Source organism: Xenopus tropicalis, chromosome 6, assembly GCF_000004195.4.
Source record: "Xenopus tropicalis strain Nigerian chromosome 6, UCB_Xtro_10.0, whole genome shotgun sequence".
NCBI lineage: Eukaryota > Metazoa > Chordata > Amphibia > Anura > Pipidae > Xenopus > Xenopus tropicalis.
The window spans coordinates 110,133,245-110,142,862 of record NC_030682.2 but is presented as its reverse complement, the minus strand read 5'-3'; positions in this window follow the sequence as shown (position 1 = coordinate 110,142,862).

Here is a 9,618-nt window from a genome sequence, read left to right as displayed (position 1 = left end):
TGCCCCAGTAGCTCCCCATCTTCTTTTCTGCTGATTCACTGCACATGCTCTGTGCTGCTGTCACTTACTGAGCTTAGGGATCGACACACAATATACTGTATATATATAGAAAATAAATCTCACAATATAAGGCCAATTATTAAATAATTTAGATTCTCTGTCTGAACCAGTGCATTTAGTATCAGAATTTAATAATCAGTCCTGCAGTGTCAGCTTCTATGACAGACAAACCTCATTTTCTGCTTGATAATTTGCGACAACCCCTAAGCTTAGCTTCTCTACAGCTGCTCAGAGCACACTGAGCATGTGAGTGTCACTGACACTTCTAGCAAAATCCAAGATGGGGAGCTCCTTGACAGCTTAAAAGGCCTGGATCATTGCTGCTATTGATATGCTGATCCTTAATGCTGGTGCAGTAAGTTCAATATATAACATATGGCATTTCTAGCCATATTCATTTTTGGGGTTCAGTTCTCCATTATGCAAATAATTCTAATTTTTAAGAATGATTTCCTTTTCCTTTGTAGTAATAAAACAGTACCATGTACTTGATCCTAACTATTCTGCATGAATCTATATTGGTGGCAAAACAATCCTATTGGGTTTATTAATGTTTAAATGATTTTAGCATATTTATGGTGTGGTGATGTTTTCTGTGATGATATTCTGGAAAGACCCCTTATCCATAAAACCAGTAATTGTGGTTGCAAGTGGGCAATGTCCTTAGTGTAATTCTAATAGACGCAACTGGTTCCAATATGAAAAAATTAACACAATTGTGCACACAATTCATCACAAATTGTGCAGTCCACCTGGCATCAATTCATTCAAGTCACATCTGTGCCTATTGATGGTGGGCACAAAGGAGCTTCTGTCTGGTCAAGAGATGACAGTAGCTCCAGGGTTCCCTTTACACACAATGTCAATAGTTACAGCATACGTGAGCCTAATGAATTCAAAACAGAAAGCAGGAAGGACCAAGCGGCACTGATCACAACTATATGGAAGTGCAAGCAGCACGTTTTGGCACAAATACCTTTCACAAAACTGGTTTTACACACAACTGCCTGCAGGGAAAGTGCAGAGACTGCATCTGCTCTTGTGGCTATACCTGAACCCTGCTATGTTTTGTATGTACACCACCAATTATAAATTGGGCCACATGCCTAAATATAGCAGGTATCTGAAAGCCCAGATTAATGATCCTTTAACAACCATAAAAAAAAAAAATTCTGGACACTGGACTCAACTTGCAAAAAATTAGTCTTTTTTGTGGTTTTTGTGTCACTAAAGGGCACTTTCTTCTTGAAGAAATTTTTTGCAAACCTAGTGCGTCTGGATATTTTTTTTAAGATGTGTTAATTGCTATTACTTGAAAGTGCATACTTGATTAACTGTATGTGTTTATTTTTCATTCTGTTGAACCCTTATGTCAGAAAGGCAGCTTCATAAATGTTGGGACACTACATGGAAAATACTCTGCTCCAAAATGAAAACAACAAAAAAAAAAACCATGGTATCTTTATTATCCTTAATTATCTAGCCAAAAACAAGTTTCCCTGATTTCTAAGAAATGTTCCCAGCAATTTTCTTTTTTTGTGTTCACTTTTTAAAAAGTGCTCATTTGGTGACAGCCAGAACTGAATTATACGTGTGCATACAAATTTTCCTCTGCATTCCACCAATTGTTGGATGTGATGGTTCACATAAGTATACAGATTGACCACAGATCCCCTGTACTCATTCATTGGCCACAAAATAAACAGTGGTATTAACTAACATAGGGGCTACAGTGCACCAGAGCAATTATGCAGCACAGCCAATCAGATCTTGGCTGCTGACTGGGAAGCATTTTGGAGCAAGTAGTATTTTTACAATTGGTCCATCAAAAAACAAATAACAATAAACAAATGATGTGCATGCCATATCCCTATGCTGTGCCATGATGTTGATGCATCAGAAGTAAAAACCGTAAAACAGTAAGAAACACCTCTCTTGTAGCACTTTATTGTATTTAAACTCAACGGGGGTAATGTAAGGAATTAAGTTTTCCCAGGAGCAGTAACCCATAGCAACCAATCAGCAGGCAGCATTTACTGATCACCTATTTAAAAGCAAATATCTTATTGGTTGCCATGGGTTACTGCTCCTGGGCAGCTTCAGTTCCTTTTATTACATATGGGGTATGTTTGTTAATATTCTATTAAAAATAATTTAGCAAAAATAATTTGGAAAGAGTATATGAAAACGCTGAGGACTATGTTTGGAATTGCTACCCAGATTTATGTTAAAGGATTAAGATCCCTAACATGATCGCACAAAGACCACTAATCAAATAAATCATTCTTGTTTTAAAGTTAAACCACACTAAGGGGCAGATTTACTAATCCACTAATCATTTCGTAATGATCGGTATTTTTGCGACTTTTTCGTATGTCTCGCGATTTTTTTGTCGCCATTGTGACTTTATCATATATTTTCCGCAACTTTTTTAGAAAAAAAAGTTTTCGCAAAAAAATCGGATTGGTTTTTCCGCCGTTTACAATTGCTCAATACGAAAAAATTGCAACGGCGACGAAAAAGTCGCGCAAAATATGATAAACTCGTGACAACGCCGACAAAAAATACGAAAAACCGCGGCAGTGACGAAAAAGTCGCAAAATTTTCGTTTCTAATCCGTTTTTTTCCCATTCGGGATTCGGATTCGTGGATTAGTAAATGTGCCCCTAAATCTAGTCCATATAATGCAGATCTGCCAAACAAGTTCAGTATCTTGGGCATCTTGGGTATCTTTTAGATCTGGGTAAATATTATCATTATATCTTTATAAAGTAGCAACACATTCTGGAGTGTTGTACAATAGAAGGGTGTATACATCTAACATACAGATTACATGGAAAACTAACTGAAACAAGGGTTAACAAGAGGCCACACGTTTGGTATTTCAGTTAGATCAAGTCTAATAAAGCAAGTTGTTGAAACTGCTGCTACTGCCCTGATGCTATGGAAACACTATAGGCAGATTTACTAAAACGAATTTTTCTCATTTTTATTTTTAAGAAACCCCAAATAAACTCATTTCCACAAATGTCAGTCATTTATGAAAAAACTGTCATTTATGCGAAAACTGCGACTTTTTCTACTTGTCACGCGATAACCGTAGAGTTTTTGTACTGTCGCACAAAAGCCAGCATCAAAAACCACAAAGCAAAAAAAGATCTTCCAGTTGTAAAAGGGACATCTGACATTGACTTCTACCTGATCTCAACAGGTTTTATCTGGAGTGTTTTCAGAATGGGAATTGTTGCAGTTTTGTCACATAATAAATTGCAGAAAATTTGTTCTATTTTTCTGCAATTTCTTTTTGTTTTCAGCTACACAAAGCTGAAAAGGAGCCTTAGAAATGATGGGACATGATAGAAAAAATATTCAGACTGGCATAAAATAAAAAATGAATGGAATATGTAGCAACCATATATTTTTCTGGGTAAATGCTTATGCATTTTGAAGTGCTTGAAATATAAAGGGGTGTTTTACTGTAAAAGAACAGGTAAGGGCAACTGATATATTCTAATACAGGTATGGGACCTGTTATCCAGAATGCTTGGGACCTGGGGTTTTCCGGATAAGGGATCTTTCCGCAATTTGAATCTCCACAATTTAAGTCTGCGAAAAATCATTTAAATATTGAATAAACGCAATAGGCTTGTTTTGGCTCCAATGAGCCATTTATTGAGAATGATAATTGCATAACAGTATCATCAACGTTGTGTGGTATTACATTTAGTACATCAATAAACTGTTCATTTGTTAACCATACATATTTGTTATGTTTCGTTCTTTCAATGGGGGAGAAAGGGGGGTATGGGGGCATAGGAAGGGAAGGAGAAGGTAAGGGAGGGGGGTAGGGGATGAGCAAGTCAGGATCTTGCTTTTTTCAGAGTCCCGGCTTGCTAGGGAGTGGAGGGTGAAGAACAAAAATTGGAACAGTGGGGGAAAAATTGGTGTTACAACAAATCATTATGTTAAATTGATCTTGTTGGAATACTTCTGTGTTCTTCTTACCGAGATCCGGGTTCTACCCATAAGTTTTCTTCACTCATGTGTCCCTTGGGACCTTTCAGTAGATTTTTCCCATCATTCAAATTTCCTTTTATCTTGTGTGGAAAGTGAAGGCATGGTTCAACTAGAGGAGGCAGAATATTGTATCCATGGGGCCCATATTTTTTTAAACCGTTCTTGCCGATCAGTGAGAATACTAGTTAATTTTTCATTAACTAATATCCAGTTAATCTTATTTTTTAATTGTGGTATGGGCAAAAGTGGAGATTTCCACGCTTTGGCTATAGTTAATTTAGCTGCTGTAAAAATGTGGTTTATTAGCATTCTTGCATTTTTATTTGTGTTGGGGATTTTCTTTCCCAATAGTGCGTGTTCTGGCGATTTGGGTAGATTTATACCTGTAACTGTATATATCATTTGGTATACTCTGGTCCAGAATCTCTGCACCCTGGGACATTGCCACCATATATGGTAAACCATGCCCTCCCTTCCACATTTTCTAAAGCATTGTGGGTCACATTGGTTATTAATTTTATGGAGTCTGGATGGGACCAAGTACCAACGTAGCAGAACCTTGTATCCTGCCTCGAGCAGGGAGGTATTGATTGAGTTATGTGCTGTTTGATCCCATATTTGAAACCATTCTTTTTCCTCTAATGTTTGACCCAGGTCTCTTTCCCAGGCTCTTATGTAAGGCAAGATTGGTGGGAGGCTGGTCTCAGATAAGAGACTGTATAACCTCGAGAGCACTCCTTTTGATTATGGGTATTTTGTAAAAGGAAATAATTTTTAAAGAGAATTAATGAAAAGTATTTGCTCATAATGGAGTCTATGGGAGATGGCCTTTCTATAATTCGGAACTTTTTTGATAACAGGTTTACGGATAAGGCATCCTATACCTCTACTGAAATTTTTTCCTTAGAAGGATGGGAAATTTTCTTAATTTTCGCAGATGCACTGGGTATATGCAATTATTAGCTTATCATATCCACCTTTATGCACCATAGTGCATAGCATCCTACTCACAATAGCCCTTTGCCTTGTCTACCCACTGGGAAGAAACTATTATATTATATTTCATTCATATAAAAAATACTCAGCATAAGTAAATTGTTGCCTTTAGTCTTTCCAATGAATCTTCCATGAAAAAAATGTTTGCCTTAGGGAAGAAGGGATCCCATTTTGAACTGTATATCCACTGTGTGTGTTTTATACATGATTATAATGGTAGTAAAAAAATTCCATTGGTAATGTCACAATTTATTTAGCCATTTCACAGATTTTTCTTCTTTTTTACAACACAAGCATTCAGATTTTCTTATAGTGTTTTTTTTATTCCATTGTGGCAGATCATTGTGTATCACATCTCAATATGATGTCTCAGGCACTGTGTGATACTAGCTGAATTTCTGGCCTTGTTCTGCATGATTTAATGATCTAATTGATTTGTTGCCTCTCTAGCTTTGGGCTCAAAGATTTTATATATGGTATTTTACACAAGAGGTCAAAATAAACCGTAATCCCTTTATTCTCATAAGTTTAACCTTATGATTGCCAAACCAGAACTGCTGAGCGCAGCCATTCTTCTTTATTCTACTGACACACTGTATGAATTGAAATGGGTAAAGCTTTGATAGCAGCTTGCTATTATCAAAGCAATATTCCTAGCCTGTGTTTGTGAAGAAAAAAAAGTTTTATTGAATATTTGTATTTTCACTTAATAAATTATATTCCATTTTTATTGTCTAAATAAATATATAATTTAAAAAATTCTAATCTTATTAAATACATAGTTGTGAGCTCAGTTATGACATGGGAACCACAAGTCCGATGTACTTATTGCAAATTAAATTCCATATTACCATAAGGCTTCTACCTCCACACTATCTATCCCAAAATTGACATGTTCAAATTTGTTCAAACCATGATTTTTAAAAAATATGGATATTTTATGCAATATATATATATATATTATCTATATACTGTATATACACATACACACATACAAATGTGTCTGTGTGTGTCATTAAGAATACACTCATTCAATGCAATTCATATGAATTGTCTATTTATCTGAATATTTTGCTAAAAACGCTTTCATGCACAGTTTGAATAACCTGTATTAAATTCACACACACATAATTAACTGATAGAGTAATGTGCACTCCTATAAATAGTGGGAATGGTATTGGTCTTTTGCCAACAAATACCGGAAAGCTAAATAAATAATAAAGCCCTTTAAGAATTATTATGGCTACTGCTAAAACACCAGTACTAAAATTGAAACTGAAAGTTCTAAAAAATATTTCCTAGCTTTTTGTCAAACAGCATTGAATACTGGGAACACTTGCCAGGTGGAGCTGCAGAGGTTCAATATAGATCATGAGGGCTGGTGCATTTCTTTAAGAACAGGTTCACCTCCCAGGACAACTAAGTTAATGACTAGGGTCACACAGGCATCCCCAAGGTTTAAAAGTTGATTTATTCGTTAATATTACAGTCAGACAATAATCCTAAACATGCATCAAAGCTGTACCAGGCCTATTTGAAGAGCAAGCAGTGCTAATTTGCATGGCATTCCCTCCCGTGGAGTCCATTATAGGCCTTGACTGAACTGTACAAAATTGCTTGGAGTATCTGTTACAATTAAGACATTGCTTTGACTCCTGTGTGAAATTGCTTGTGATAAATGGTGTTTTTGCTATTGAAATCAACACAGCTGAACAGGATTATACCAGTATAGAGAACTTTGTATTTGTAGTGTTCACAAGATTCTTTCTAATGTCCACAAAATAATTAACTAATATATTAGTTATAATAGATAATTAATGCCAGTTTTAAGGTCAGCAACATTCACATTTCATATATCAATGGAACCAATAATATTACAACATAATATGTGTGATTGCCACCAGAAAATACCATCGCTAGCGATGAGTGAAATTTTTCGCCAGGCATGGATTTGCAGCGAATTTCCACATTTCGCCTTTGGTGGATATTTTTGCGAGAAAGAAACTGTCCATTTCCTGCATTTCACACATTTTTCACGGATTCTTTAAAAAGATTTGCAAATTTTTCGGTGCAGCAAAAAGGGACAGATTCGCTCATCGCTAACCATCACTTACAGTAAATTAGTGAAAACTAATTTATTACTGCTTGACAAATATCTTAAGTATATATGAAAGCTTTATAAATTATGAAATAAGTTCTTAGTGGCAGACTTTTGGACCCTATTGTATAGAGCCAATACTTTTTTTTATTAATGCTTCTGTAATATTGTGAGCTCACTGAATTTGAGCAGTATAATGATAAGATTTTATGCTACACTGGACATATTTAAAAACTGGGAAGGTATATGAAAACTTCCCACGTACCATACAGTGACACAATAAACAATTCTATATTTTTTGTTGAATTGGTTCTGAAATTGTTTGGGTGGATGACTAGGCGACCAAGAAAAATGGCTTGCAGGTTCACTTGGAAACCCATGTAGGGGAATATGCCTATTCTTTTTCTCCAAAGCTCAGGTTTGTAGCCAGTTAGGGGAGATTCAGTGGTTTCCCTGATATTTTGAGAAAGAAGTCTGGTGGGAGATGTGCAAAAGGGACATGCATGTTTTTAGTTAAATGGAGTTGAAAAAATGTATGAGGACTGAACCCAAAAAGTAATAAAACCTCTGCTTTAGTGCCTCCTTGATTGTATGGTCTCTCTGGAAAAGTGGCATGAAATTAGATAGTCCACTTATTCTGGTGGTAAAACAATATCAGTGGTGCCTACTCCTGAGCAACATCAAGGCCAACTGAAAGATGTGAACTGTGTCGACTTTCATATTCATATACTGTTGCTTAGAAATGCTGATTATTCCAACAATTTAACTAATGACTATGGTTAGTCATTTTTTAAGTAAATGAAGTAAAAAAGTGCTAAACAGAATAGTAGAAGTCACTGTTGCAGTACTATTATTATTATAGCTAACAAATATGTATTTTTTTCTTTTTTAGTCAAATCTTTCTACCACAAACCTTGCCCCAAGGTTTTCTATACCCCAGGCAGAGAATACAGAGAGTTACAGATGGCGCTCATCCAGAATATCACAACATTCTAGAGCAGACCTTGTGTTTTTTCTATTAAGCAAAATCAGGGGAAATAATTCTAGCAACTCACCTTAGACAGCATTAACATCATTAAATGAAATAAAGAAAGGCAAGGTCTACAGACCTGTGAGGAAATACATTTGCATACAATTTATTTGACATACTCTTGTGCTTTGTGATTTCTCAGTTTTATAAATAAGGACAGGAATAATTTGATAAATTGGTGAAAATAAATATTTGCCAGTCAGATGGCAGACATTTATGCTATGTAAAAGAAGCTATTTGTAAAATTGTATGCCTTGGAGCTTAAAATAACAATGCAAATATCATTAAAATAAACATTAGAGATGTTAGATTATACAATGCAGAAAACAACAAACTGGGCAGAACAAGCTTAACATTCCAGTGCTATATTTATGACAATTATAAATTACACATTTATACATGTTTTCTTAAAAATATATGCATAAACATAATAAAGATATTAAAGTAAATATCCTTAAAAGGCTTCTGTCTTGATTTTTATGGTATAGTTTTTATTTCTAAACTATACTGTTTATGCAGTAAATAGTTCACTCTACTATTTAAAATTTTATTCTTCAACTAACAAAAGTTGTTTTTTTTAATGTAATATTGGTGTGTAGGCAGCTTTCAGAAGGAGCCAGCCCTGCACATTAGAACGGCTTTCAGATAACCTATTGTTTCTCCTACTCTATGCCCTCAATGCGACTCAATTTGCATAATGGCACAACAAGGTATCTCCTTCTTGGATGCTATTCTCATGTCTACAACTAGGTGGAGCATGGGAACACGTTTAACAAAGCAACAATTTCTAAACTTGTTTTGATCACTACAATGCTGACATGTTCTCCAGCCTTTAGTAAACCTTCTTTTTGGAAGGGTGCAGGTGCCTGGGGTATCAGAAATAATTGCCTCTTATTGTGCTTATTGTATGTGGGGCTAAAGTTCCCACTGCTTTTCACTGTATTTAATGTGTTTGTGGTGCCACTACCATCTGTCTCTCACTGTATATATTGTTTTGAATACTGCTATATTTGCCCCTCATTGTATAATGCATTTAGGCATTTTTCATAGAAGTCAAGTCAATTATTTGCACCTACATGCTGTGTGTGCATATCTATAAATCCTTTACTGTAAAAGCCAATAAAGAGCTAATGCAACATGGGGCAGATTTTCCACATCGTATTGTAGCTGAAGCCACCCTAAATTACTGGGAGGCAGTATAGGCAGTTTTGTCTGTTTATCCACTAGCTAAAAGTCAGGATAGTTCCAGAAACGCTATTAGCAGTTTAGACAGCTGAATCATTTAGCAGAGGGTGCTGATTGGGAGCCAGCTTGCAGTGCAGCAGCAAAGAAAGTCTGTTTATCAGAGCACAAGTTACATGGCTGAAGGCACCTGGGAAACTAAGAATATGTCTAGACCTATATCAAATTCCAAACT